Raw genomic sequence first — 13,504 nt, forward strand, 5'->3', positions numbered from 1 at the left:
GAGATGGCCCATAGTTGACTTTTACTTTCACTTCGGGTCTTAGGTCCTACAAACAATAGGGTTTGCGGCTTAGGGTTAGGGCTAGATTTCACACCCAACACCTTGTCCATAGTCTGGGGCTGAAATGTCGAGGTGGGATATGGTGCAAGTCTAGTGAACTTCCTGTTAGTCCTTTCAACATAATTAGAACTTCTACTCGGCAAGGATTTCAGATGACGGGAATTCTCTCTCTCAACTTTTTCAACTTTCTTCGAATTCTGCACTATCTGAGCATAGCTCTCAATCAGCAAGATGGTGAGATATGCCTTGATTGAGGCTCTCAGTCATTTGAAGAACTTCTTCGCTTTAGCTCTATCTGCCTTCAAGGATTCCGGAGCGAAGAAAAACAATTCCTTAAACTTCTGTTGATACTCAAGTACAGAAAGGGGACCTTACGTAAGAGCCATGAGCTCCGATTCCTTCGCATCCCTCACAGACTCGGGGAAATAGTTCTTGGAAAAAGCTTCCTTAAAGATTTCCCAAGTAACAACACCTGCACACAGATCTTCAAGAATAGGACGGGTAGAGTTCCACTAAGCATCAGCTTTGTACTGGAGCTTCTGGGCATCTGAACACTGCAAGTTTCTAAAATTGCACTGGCACCCCAAAATGGGAGCCTTAAAACACTAATACCCCTCTTTATGTTTAAAAAGCACATGGGCCCAAAAATTGGATTTTCACTAGATATATTTGTCAAATTTATCACTGAAAATAGTTAAATCACTGTTTATTTAAAAAAATATCCCTATAATAAATAGTGTCTGAGAGGTTTTTAGCGACAAATTAGACAAATATATCTAATGAAAATTCAATTTTGGGGTCTCTGTACTTTTTAAACATAAAGTGGGGTGTCAGTACTTTAAGGCCTCTATTTTGGGGTGCCAGTGCAATTTGCTCTAATTTATAACTTCAATACATATCTCCTTCAGCTTTAATTTTCAATTAATTAAAAAAGGGAGAAGAAAAAACAGAAGAAATTGAAACAAGAAATAAAGGGATATCCGAATCAAGAAAATTGTCTTTTCCTTGTTCAAATGAACACTGAGTAAGATATTAGCAATCAGTTAACTAGATTACCATTTTCATTGTCTTCGTGGAGAATTGCATTAAGCGAAAGAAAAGGACTTGCATAGTTGCATGATGATTCTTTTAAAAAGAGACAGACATGAATATACGATTGAAGGAGACAAGTAAAGCATAATAGTTATTTGTGGTATATCTATCAGAGTCACAAGGGCATCAACATCTTTTTTCTATTGTGTTGGATTTGGGTATTTGTGGGTCTATAAAATTATAATTGAATTATATTTGTAATTGAAATAGGATTTGAGTCAATTACTAGTACTGAATTAAAATTATAACTAAAATTATATTGGGATTATAGTTTTAGGTTTCCCTTTAACTTTGTGAGTATGAAAGTGATATGAGATTTTTTGAAAAGTGAAACTTCTTTTCTCTGTAGTGGACATAAGCTGGCCAGGCTAGCTCGTGCAATGAACAGAAAACAAAGAAGAGTGCCATATACCATAGAAGGTAATTACCGTGGCAAATAGTTAGTACCATTTTTTAAATAATAACGGATACACTATATGCCACGGGGGGGGAAAACGAAAAAGGAAAAAAAATAAAAAAGGGGGGGGGGGGAATCACAAAAAAAAAAATATTTTTTTTTTTTTAAAAAAAAAAATTATAAATTTAAAAATAAAAAAAAAATATTATTTTTTTTTTTTTTTTTTGCTTCTATGGAGCGTCATTAATGCGCTCCACCGTGCAGCCGGCCGTCCGATTAGATCGGACGGCTGGCATCATCCTCCCATATAAAAAATGAAAATATATTAAAACCCACCTCATTAAGTGTGTGAACGCAGTTCGGTTCGGTCTGATGCAAACCCAGCGGTCCGTCTGGACGGTTCGAGTGGGTTAGTATAAGCTGGGTTAATACGTTTTCATATACTACACATCCAAACCCTATACGTATATACAATCCAAAACAGTATATACGATTTCAAATTTTGAAATCAAAATATACGATTTTTCAAAATCTTTTGAAAAACACAAAACCCAAACTGTTCAGCTCCAAACCTCATTTCGTGATATCGATAGAAGCTCTAACGCATCTTGGAGAAGAAGAAAAAGAAGAGGTTGAACAAGAATCCAACTCGTTCCAGCATTTTTCGTGTTACACCTGATTTCGATCGCCTCTTGAAGAAGAAGAAGCAGTAGCAGTTTGAAGGAGAAAAAAAACGCCCTAATTTCGTTTAGGGCCCTGATTTCAGAGAAAGCTACGATTCTTGAGGAACTTTGATCGCTTTTTTTTTTTTTTTTTTTTTTTTTCTTTTTCTTGATGGTTGTTGCTTTTGTTGGTAGCATCGATCTCTAATTCTGCATCTCCTTCCTTAGTTAGTTAGTTTCCATCACTTTTTTGGTCATCTTCGGTGGTTCTTGCCTTTTTTTTTCTTTCTTTCTTTTGGATCCTCTCATGGCTTCCTCACCTACGATCTCTGATTCTGCATCTCCTTCCTCATCTACGGTGGCTCGGCAGCAGTTTGCTGCTGCTTTAACTTCATATTGCAAATTTGGATTGCCAGTGTGTGGAAATAGAACTGAAATGGAGCCTGATATCGAAGTGTCAACACCTTTACTTAAGAGCACATACAATACAACAGAATATTGTAGGAGTCATTACCTCAACGGAGGTTTGGCAGCACCTTGCTGCTTTTATGTTAATGTGTAAATATATTACTCGGTTACTTCTCGCTTAATGATCGGGCAACTAAATTTCTTTTCTATCTTTGAATCATCTCCTGGAGGCAGCTGAGTTTCACGAACTTTTATGGCTGGCAGTGTGAAACGGAGCCTGATCAATTTAATACTTACCTGCAAGTTTGATTTTTCATGATTATTGATTTGAGGGCCTCAGTGCTCAAAGACTGATGTTCTTGATGCTTGTTACAGAATATCTGTTTGATTTTTCTACTCATAGCACTCTTTTCGTCTAAAGTTATTGCATATTAATTTGATCTCAACCTATGCAGTTTGGAGCAGGCTACTGGATTAGCTTTCCGTTTTGTCATTGACGATCCAAAGATGCAAAAGAGATGGCAGATCTTGAGGAGGAGATAAAAAGATACAGTGATTTTCTGCTTATAGATGTTGAAGAAGACTAATTAAATCTGCCAAATAAAACGTGAGACTTGAAACTCTTTGAGGTTGCTCTTAGTTTTTCAAATTTGTTACTTGCGATCTTTTTTTTTCTTTAATATATTTTATTCTTATTTTTCGTCTTCTCATTTTCATATTTATTGTAGATTGGCATCTTTCAAAGCAACCTATGATCAATTTGAAGCAGATTATTATGTCAAAGTTCGTGATGACATCTATTTACGACCAGGTAAGTGCCACTTATGCATTGCAGATTGCATTTAACTGATTAGTTTGTTCATTAAGTTTTTGTTGAGGTCTATGCCTAGTAAGTTGCATATCTCGAAAGAATCACAGTGGCTTTAACTTCTTTTTCATTTACCCTCACCTAGTCGGTGATAGGCAATGCATATAGGTGTGCAATAATTTGCATGGTGTACAAAAATCCAATTGCAAATACTGGATGATTTACATTTTAAAGGCTGAGGGTTCAATTTGATACAATAAATTTCTGTAATGGCTGTAATTTTCTCAAGTCTCTCAGGATAGGCATGGGCTCTATGCATTTTCAATATTCAAAGTTGTAGTTCAAGTAAATATTTTTGTTTGATATTCTTTGAGTGTTTTTTTGTTGTTTTCCTATTCCCGTATCCACTAAATAACTTGGTTTCTTCCTTCTGTCTGTTACAACTCCAACCCTCTATCTATGGCAGTAAGCTTGTGCAAAACTAGAGCCTCTCCGTAAGATTGCGACTTCATTATCTTTTGTTGTGTACTCTAATAACAGTTAAGAATGTAATACTTTTGCATTATTTTCCGTTGCTGGCTAATACCTGCATATTAGAGTTAAACCCCACTATGTTAACGACACATTCTAAAAATCTGCATTAGTGTCTATACATACAAATATAGCCATAGGGAGGGGGAGGGTTTCTTTGGTAGTAAAATCTGGTCTTCTAGAAATCTCTTGTCCGGTCCTGTAAGTTTTTGGGTGTTCTCTGTTCCTCATTATGGGTCTTGGTGGTTGGACAAGCAGGATGAAACTTTGCCAGCTCTATTGTGCTGTCCTAATCTGCTTTTAGAACCACTCCAAACAAAAGTTGCTTCTCTCTTGAGATTTTATTTTTGGATGAGTAGCCCCCTAGGAAGTTGAATTCCTAAGCTTTTAATTATGGGACCTGGTCCTTGCTAATTGAGCTACTTCCTTGTGGTTATATCTATGTGAGGGCTTGGGTAATCTTGTTTCTTGCATCACTAGGAGAAAGTGGGGTCTGTAGCATTGTTTCGACCAGTAAAGAGGCTATTGGAGTCAAAGGAGAGTTTTTAGGCAATAATTGGAAGTTATATGCTGTGAATGATGGCACGACCTTTTGATATTAAATGTATGACAGTCACAGATAATGATAATCAATTAATTTGAAGGACTCCCCAGATCACTATAAATTGAAGCCCTCATAAAAGGTCAGATGAGATGCAATGAGGATGCCTCAAAGAAAAAGAAAAAGAAAAAGAAAAAAAAATTAAAAAAAATCTTCTTTGCAACTTCCTTCAGATAATGTGTGGAGTAAATCAGGTTAGCTGTAGTTGTCAATGTTCCAAGGCAGGATAAGATTCATCCATGTATGTTTGATTGTTAGCTCAGTTATGAATAAATACACATTTTAGTGCAAATATTTTGCTATTTGAAATCCTTTCTTTTGACGCTCTTATTCTGGATGATGATCCCAGATGTGTATTGTTTTTTATGTTATGTTTTTCAGCAAATTCTTTCATCGCTTGTGCTATTATTCAGTTGGTGTCTTTAGTATTCCAGGCTAATATTATTTTGATGAGCAACAGATGCAGAGAGTGACAAAATACCAATTATAGCACATAAGCCCTTTGTGAGAGAACTGAAAAGTGAATTTCAATATTCCCATGTCTTATCTTTGTTGGGGGAGATCCACTGGGAATGCTTATGACAACTTGCTAGAGATTTAGTTTTGAGGCTGTTTTAGTGTTACAATTTTGTGAGTGTTACTTTAACTCATGTTTATGAATATACCCCAATCACATTATATTAACTAGAGTATTTTGTCTTGGTTGAAGTGACTAATCATTCTCTTTCTTTGCCAAGTGATTGACTAATGACTTCAATCCTTAAAGAATGGTTTAGCAGCGGTTATATATGATGCACAACATTTTCCTTCTTGTCCAGTTGTCAAATGGAGAACTTTCTAAACAACACATTGGAAAAGTGCATCTACAATGGAAGAGCTGCTCCGTGAGGCTGATTTGGTGAGGTCTAATATCTGGTGCTCAACTGGGACATTTAAAGTGTTATTAGTATTCAATATGTATATTAGATAATCAATCAGTGTGCATATATTTACAAACTTAGATTTTCATAGTGTTAAACTTGCACTGTTGGGGCTTTTCCAATAATCTAAAATCAGATAATCCAATTCTAATAAAGTGGTTTTGTTTATGCTCTTTACAGATAAGTCTTCATCCTGTGTTGGACAAAACTACTTATCATCTGATCATCAAAGAGAGGCTCTCAACAATGAAAAAGGTGAATTATCAATACAGACTACTTTTTCCCAAGATTCAACTGAGTATGAGCAGCATATAATTTAGAGAGACAAACAATATTCTTTACAGGAAGCGATCCTTATGAACTGTAGTAGGGGCCCTGTGGTTGATGAAGAAGCTCTGGTTGAGCATCTAAAAGAGAACCTATGTTTAGAGTTGGTCTTGATGTCTATGAGGTGACTCCCATGTCCATGAGTTTGATTCTTTGTTCAAGTCAAAATTCCAAGTCATTTTTTGTTCTCAACCCCTACTGTTTGTGGCTTTTTCAACAGGATGGGCCTTTCATGAAGCCTGGACTTGCTATCGGCAATGAGTCTGGCCTTGTAAGAATATGCAAGAAGGAAAATGACAAGTATATCTTCTTCTTTCTTAGATGTAAGCTGATTGATGGAATTGGATCTTCATTTGTGCTTACAAGCTGAGTTGTTGTATTGGTAGAATTGGATTTCAGTTGTGCTTACATTTTGGATTGTTGGTATATGTATAACGGAAAGTAGCACATTTACATTTGTAAAATTGAATTTGGATTGATGGAATTGGATCTTCATTTGTAAAATTGAATTTGGCTTTTTCGAACCAATTTTTTTTTAATTAAAAAGATTATCCCGACATTATCTGTATCATTGCATTGATTGAAGGATATTGGTTGAAGACTTTCGATGATCTTTGGCAGTTTGTATTGTTTGATCATATTTGTTTTGTTTTATTTTGACATACTTGATCATAAAACTTTGTCTTAAGAAAGGGGTTAGAATTATAGATCTTCATATTTGACTCACTAATGTGCTTGTGGACCTGTGAATTTGGTGTAGTTGTGTGATCATTTATCCGGAATGGGTGGATGCTATTGTGAAGACGGGTCATCTACAAGTATGAAGCAACCCACTCCATTATGCTACTGTGGGCAAGGGAGGATGTTGCTGCTGACTTCAAACACAACAAAAATCCAGGTCGGAGATTTTATAGGTGCCCAAATGGTGTAAGGCATCCACATTCTTTTATTTGGGTAGATGAGACGTGTGGCAGTGAAGCAGCAACGTACGTCCATTGTAGAGCTTCAACGTCGTATGACAATGTCAATAGTAGAGGACAATGTAAACGCCCTACGTTCAAAGTCAGTACTGTAACATAGACAAGAGGACAAGAGTAAAGTGGTTGGGTATTACTGAAATTTTATTTTAACAAAATGTATTGTATCTATGTGAAAGACTGATCACATTGTATTTCAAGGGTTGTAAGTACTTGTCAAAACAATTTCACCTATAATATATGATATTGTACAAAATCAATTATATAATCTTTCATATCTATTGTCCATATGACAGTTAGACTGTGTTGAAACAAATAATTGAAACCAAAATATGGTTTTTAAAAAAAATTATTGATTCCCTTTTATTAGTGATACAACAGGCTTTAAACATTATTGTAAGTCTTCAATTTATAATTTCAGTGACTATAACAGTGTGATGGAACATATTAATGGTATGTTGTGTGGTTATTACAATTCACCAATATTGGGAAGTCTGTGCCAGTTCATCATGTGAACACAGATAGCAAAGGGGCTGGTTCCCTTTTAAACGGCACCAATCCGTTTCATCTCTGTCAACACAGAGACCAAAGGGGTTGGTACCCTTTAAAAGGAACCAACCCATTTCATCACTGTGAACACAGAGACCAAATGGGGTGATTCCCTTTTGAAAGGAACCAACCCCTTTCATTATGTGAACACAGAGACCAAACGGGCTGGTTCCCTTTTAAACGGCACCAGCCCCTTTCGTCATGTGAACACAGAGACCAAACGGGTTGGTTCCCTTTTAAAAGGAACCAACCCCTTTCGTCATGTGAACACAAAGACCAAACGGGCTGGTTCCCTTTTAAAAGGAACGAACCCCTTTCGGCATTTGAACACAGAGGCCAAACGGGCCGGTTCCCTTTCAAAAGGTACCAACCCTTTTCGGGGCCCGCGCCAAGGACCAACCCCCCGGGCGGCCAGGCCCGAGCATGTGAACACAGAGACCAAGCGGGCGGGTTCCCTTTAAAGGGAACCAACCCCCTCGTCATGTGAACACAGAGGCCAAACGGGCGGTTCCCTTTAAAGGGAACCAACCCCCAAAGGAATCAAACCGTTTAAGCATGTGATCACGAGGACCAACGGGCCGGTTCCCTTTTAAAGGGAACCAACCCGTTTTGTCATGTGAACACAGAGGCCAAACGGGCCGGTTCCCTTTTAAAGGGAACCAACCCATTTAAGCATGTGAACACAGAGACCAAGGGGCGGCGGTTCCCTTTTAAAGGGAACCAACCCGTTTAAGCATGTGAACACAGAGACCAAACGGGCCGGTTCCCTTTTAAAGAGAACCAACCCCTTTCGCCATGTGAACACAGAGGCCAAACGGGCCGGTTCCCTTTTAAAGGGAACCAACCCTTTTCAGCATGTGAACACAGAGACCAAATGGGCTGGTTCCCTTTTAAAAGGAACTAACCCATTTCATATATGTGAACACAAAGAACAAACGGGCTACTTCCATTTTAAACGAAATCAACCCTTCTTCATCACTGTGAACACAAAGTATCAAATTCCGTGTTACCAAGTAATTAAAAAAGTATCAAACCCGTTTTAACATAGACGAAACGGAATGGGTCCCTTTTAAAAGGAACCACTCCGTTTCATAAGACTCACAGACGAAACGGAATGGTTCCTTTTTAAACAGAACCACTCCGTTTCAGAAGACTCATTTACCAAACGGAGTGGTTCCTTTTTAAACAGAACCAATCCATTTTATAAGACCCATAGACGAACGAAATCGTGCCTTTTTATACGAAACGACTCCGTTTCGTCATCCTTTATAGATAAAACGGCATGGTTTCTGCTTAAACTGAACGACTCCGTAACGGAATCATTCCGTTTAAAAAGTCTTCGTATCTGGGCACAGAGGCTAACATTGGACGTTGGCAATGACAAGAGAATACCATATGAAGGTGAGTTTTGGTGAAGGTGATGTCACTAGTAAGGTATTTGATCCTCTACCATTAAAATGATATTTATGATCTTGGATTATCCGGATCCCACCTAGTATCACAGCCTTCAAGAATGGAAATTTTTGAACCATAAACAAGATTTGCTACACAAAAGTATTTGTACACATTCAATGAGTCTAGTTGGTTAACAAGGAGAATACAATGTTCATATCAAACTAAATGTTCATAACAAACATCAAATCCAGACCTTCCCGCCAACTGTGGGATGACGAACCAAGGTGTCAAAACTGCAGGAATTCCAACTGTAACCCTACATGTCAACAGCCGAAAACCTACATCAGGACATCGGTGTTGTCCAATTCCCATAAACCATTCCAACCACCAGCAAGCAGAACAGCTGAAATCTCCATAAGAAAAAAGACCACACAAATTTAACAAACAACAACAGAACATGAAGTAACACAGGACATTGAGAAATGCTATCTTCAATGTCATCTTCAGCCTTCAAAATCTGTGCAATGATGAAACTGCTATCTCAAACCCAATCAACACTTTCTCAGTTCAGGCATGAAGGCAATGTAGGTCTATGGCAAACAACTGCAACCACAATATAAATGACAACCAACAAGATGACTATCAATGCGACCCTGCAAAAAAAGTATATAAACAGTCAGTGGAGCCATCAGGAAGCTGGCCAATGTAGCAACGAATTTAAGAGCTCATTTCTCTTTTCACTAATACAATCTTTTTTTTTTTTTGTTTTTTCTTTTTTTTTGGCAGGGGTGGGGGGTTGTATGTCACACACACACAGAGATTGCATCAGAACTGAAAATAACCAAATCACCACCCACCCCCGAATTTTTCTTTTACACCACCAAGAAAAGAAAAAAAATAAAAAATCAATAAGGTGAAGATATAACTTGACATTTGCTATTCAGCTCTGCTGTTTTTCCTCTAAGATTGTCTGCTCTGAGTCTAAGATTGGATCGGTAGCTTGATGTTTAAAGTCCAAGAGGCCTCATGCCTTACTCTAATTTGTATTGACACAACCTCAACCTATACATTGTACGGAAAGATTTCAAGTGGTCCTTATTGAAGAAACAAAAACTCGGGCATGGCTTGTCGTGGAATTTAAGAGCTCAAAAAGTTGATATGTTAATATAAGAACCTAATAGTGCAGCATTATTATCAATATGAGCTGAATCTTGTCCTTGTCCCACACTTTGTTTCTTAGTTGTTGGATTTGGGTCCTTTTCTGACTGGCTCTTTCCGTAGAAAATTAAAGAAAAGAAAAGAAAGAAAGCAAGACAATTTGATCTCAGCTTGAAATTAACAACTTGCAGGAAAGCATAAACATGGATGCTACCTGGATCCCAATTAGTGTGCCATAGAAAACCATAACAAGAAGATGGTAGGAAACCTTTTCAGAATTTATGAACGTGAATCATGTACTAGAAGATTTGTACCCAAAAAAAAAAAAAAGTCATGTTATTGGATATCCACCAGAATAAATAAACATCAAGTCCAAGACTAATTTACATGTGAAATTACAAACAAGAGAGCAATTTGATGAGAGCGGACCCAAATGAAATGTGTAGTATTGCTTTTACTAACAAAAGGAATTCTACAAAACTGAGACAATGACATGGTGTGAATGAAAATCTGTTTTGCTCTGTTAAACACTTCTATTGCTTTCCTCATGGATTTACTCTGTTAAACTACAGATAATTATAAAATAATACTAATTTCTGCACCCATTTGACAATACCCACTTGTTATTATTAAGTAAGCCAAAGGTTGCAATCAGAACAAAAACTTCAGGTTCAATCATAGTTCTACTAGATCATGTCCAAGCAAGCCTAAATCCAGAATACAACTGCAACAAGGATGGCTGTTGCATTGAAGGGCTTGGGCCAGCTCCTTGTTGCCCATATCGCCATTGGTCCCACTGTTGAACATGGATCACCCAAAACAAGGGCTACACATGCCATATGTAGTTGTGTACTCACCTTAAAAGAGGGCAACAAGTGAGGAGTTTTTCCCCGATTGGAAAACTTCGGGAGCTTGAATGACTTCATGCACTAGTTGGACATCTCTACCTCATAGCTTAATGTCTTGAATTGGATACTTGAACAATTAGAACCAATAAAAATTCATAGACACACATACACAAAAAGATGTCTATTTAACCAAAGGAGTCTTATGTAAAATTTCTACTCGAAACATTTTAGACCGAAAGACCATAAAAAATGAGTAGATTATTTAAGAGATTTCAATTGTATAGGTCACCAACCCTATAAGAACCACTGAATTCAATAATTGTATATGCCTTGTGGATTACCTTGTATAAAAGCATGAAGCAACATTCAAGCCCAACTTTGCATTAGGATCAAATGAAAATCTGCCATAATGTGAAAGGTCATACAAAAGTTTGGAAACTTCACTAATATCCAAAACATTTAAACACAGTAAACGTCTACCAACCCTAAACCAGAAGCAAATGCTACTTACATGTCCATTTGATTATCTAATATACATATTGAATACTAGTAACACTTTAAATGTCCCAGTTGAGCACCAGATATTAGACCTCACCAAATCAGCCTCACGGAGCAGCTCTTCCATTGTAGATGCTCTTTTCCAATGTGTTGTTTAGAAAGTTCTCCATTTGACAACTGGACAAGAAGGAAAATGTTGTGCATCATATATAACCGCTGCTAAACCATTCTTTAAGGATTGAAGTCATTAGTCAATCACTTGGCAAAGAAAGAGAATGATTAGTCACTTCAATCAGTACAAAATACTCTAGTTAATATAATGTGATTGGGATATATTCATAAACATGAGTTAAAGTTACACTCACAAAATTGTAACACTAAAACAGCCTCAAAACTAAATCTCTAGCCAATTGTCATAAGCATTCCCAATGGATCTCCCTAACAAAGATAAGACATGGGAATATTGAAATTCACTTTTCAGTTCTCTCACAAAGGGCTTATGTGCTATAATTGGTATTTTGTCACTCTCTGCATCTGTTGCTCATCAAAATAATATTAGCCTGGAATACTAAAGACACCAACTGAATAATAGCACAAGCGATGAAAGAATTTGCTGAAAAACATAACATAAACAACAATACACATCTGGGATCATCATCCAGAATAAGAGCGTCAAAAGAAAGGATTTCAAATAGCAAAATATTTGCACTAAAATGTGTATTTATTCATAACTGAGCTAACAATCTTACATACATGGATGAATCTTATCCTGCCTTGGAACATTGACAACTACAGCTAACTTGATTTACTCCACACATTATCTGAAGGAAGTTGCAAAGAAGAGATTTTTTTTTTATTTTTTATTTTTTTTTCTTTTTCTTTGAGGCATCCTCATTGCATCTCATCTGACCTTTTATGAGGGCTTCAATTTATAGTGATCTGGGGAGTCCTTCAAATTAATTGATTATCATTATCTGTGACTGTCATACATTTAATATCAAAAGGTCATGCCATCATTCACAGCATATAACTTCCAATTATTGCCTAAAAGCTCTCCTTTGACTCCAATAGCCTCTTTACTGTCAGAAACAATGCTACAGACCCCACTTTCTCCTAGTGATGCAAGAAACAAGATTACCCAGGCCCTAACATAGGTATAACCACAAGGAAGTAGCTCAATTAGCAAGGACCAGGTCCCATAATTAAAAGCTTAGGAATTCAACTTCCTAGGCACTCATCCAAAAATAAAATCTCAAGAGAGAAGCAACTTTTGTTTGGAGTGGTTCTAAAAGCAGATTAGGACAGCATAGTAGAGCTGGCAAAGTTTCATCCTGCTTGTCCAACCACCAAGACCCATAATGAGGAACAGAGAACACCCAAAAACTTACAGGACCGGACAAGAGATTTCTAGAAGACCAGATTTTACTACCAAAGAAATCCTCCCCCTCTCTATGGCTATATTTGTATGTATAGACACTAATGCAGATTTTTAGAATGTGTCGTTAACATAGTGGGGTTTAACTCTAATATGCATGTATTAGCCAACAACGGAAAAGAATGCAAAAGTATTACATTCTTAACTGTTATTAGAGTACACAACAAAAGATAATGAAGTCGCAATCTTACGGAGAGGCTCTAGTTTTGCACAAGCTTACTGCCACAGATAGAGGGTTGGAGTTGTAACAGACTGAAGGAAGGAACCAAGTTATTTAGTGGATACGGGAACAGGAAAACAACAAAAAAACACTCAAAGAATATCAAACAAAAATATTTACTTGAACTACAACTCTGAATATTGAAAATGCATAGAGCCCATGCCTATCCTGAGAGACTTGAGAAAATTACAGCCATTACAGAAATTTATTGTATCAAATTGAACCCTCAGCCTTTAAAATGTAAATCATCCAGTATTTGCAACTGGATTTTTGTACACCATGCAATCATTGCACACCTATATGCATTGCCTATCACCGACTAGGTGAGGGTAAATGAAAAAGAAGTTAAAGCCACTGTGATTCTTTCGAGATATGCAACTTACTAGGCATAGACCTCAACAAAAACTTAATGAACAAACTAATCAGTTAAATGCAATCTGCAATGCATAAGTGGCACTTACCTGGTCGTAAATAGATGTCATCACGAACTTTGACATAATAATCTGCTTCAAATTGATCATAGGTTGCTTTGAAAGATGCCAATCTACAATAAATATGAAAATGAGAAGACGAAAAATAAGAATAAAATATATTAAAGAAAAAAAAAGATCGCAAGTA

Source organism: Hakea prostrata, chromosome 1 (genome assembly GCF_041222555.1).
Source record: "Hakea prostrata isolate BN-2017 chromosome 1, UWA_Hpros_2, whole genome shotgun sequence".
NCBI lineage: Eukaryota > Viridiplantae > Streptophyta > Magnoliopsida > Proteales > Proteaceae > Hakea > Hakea prostrata.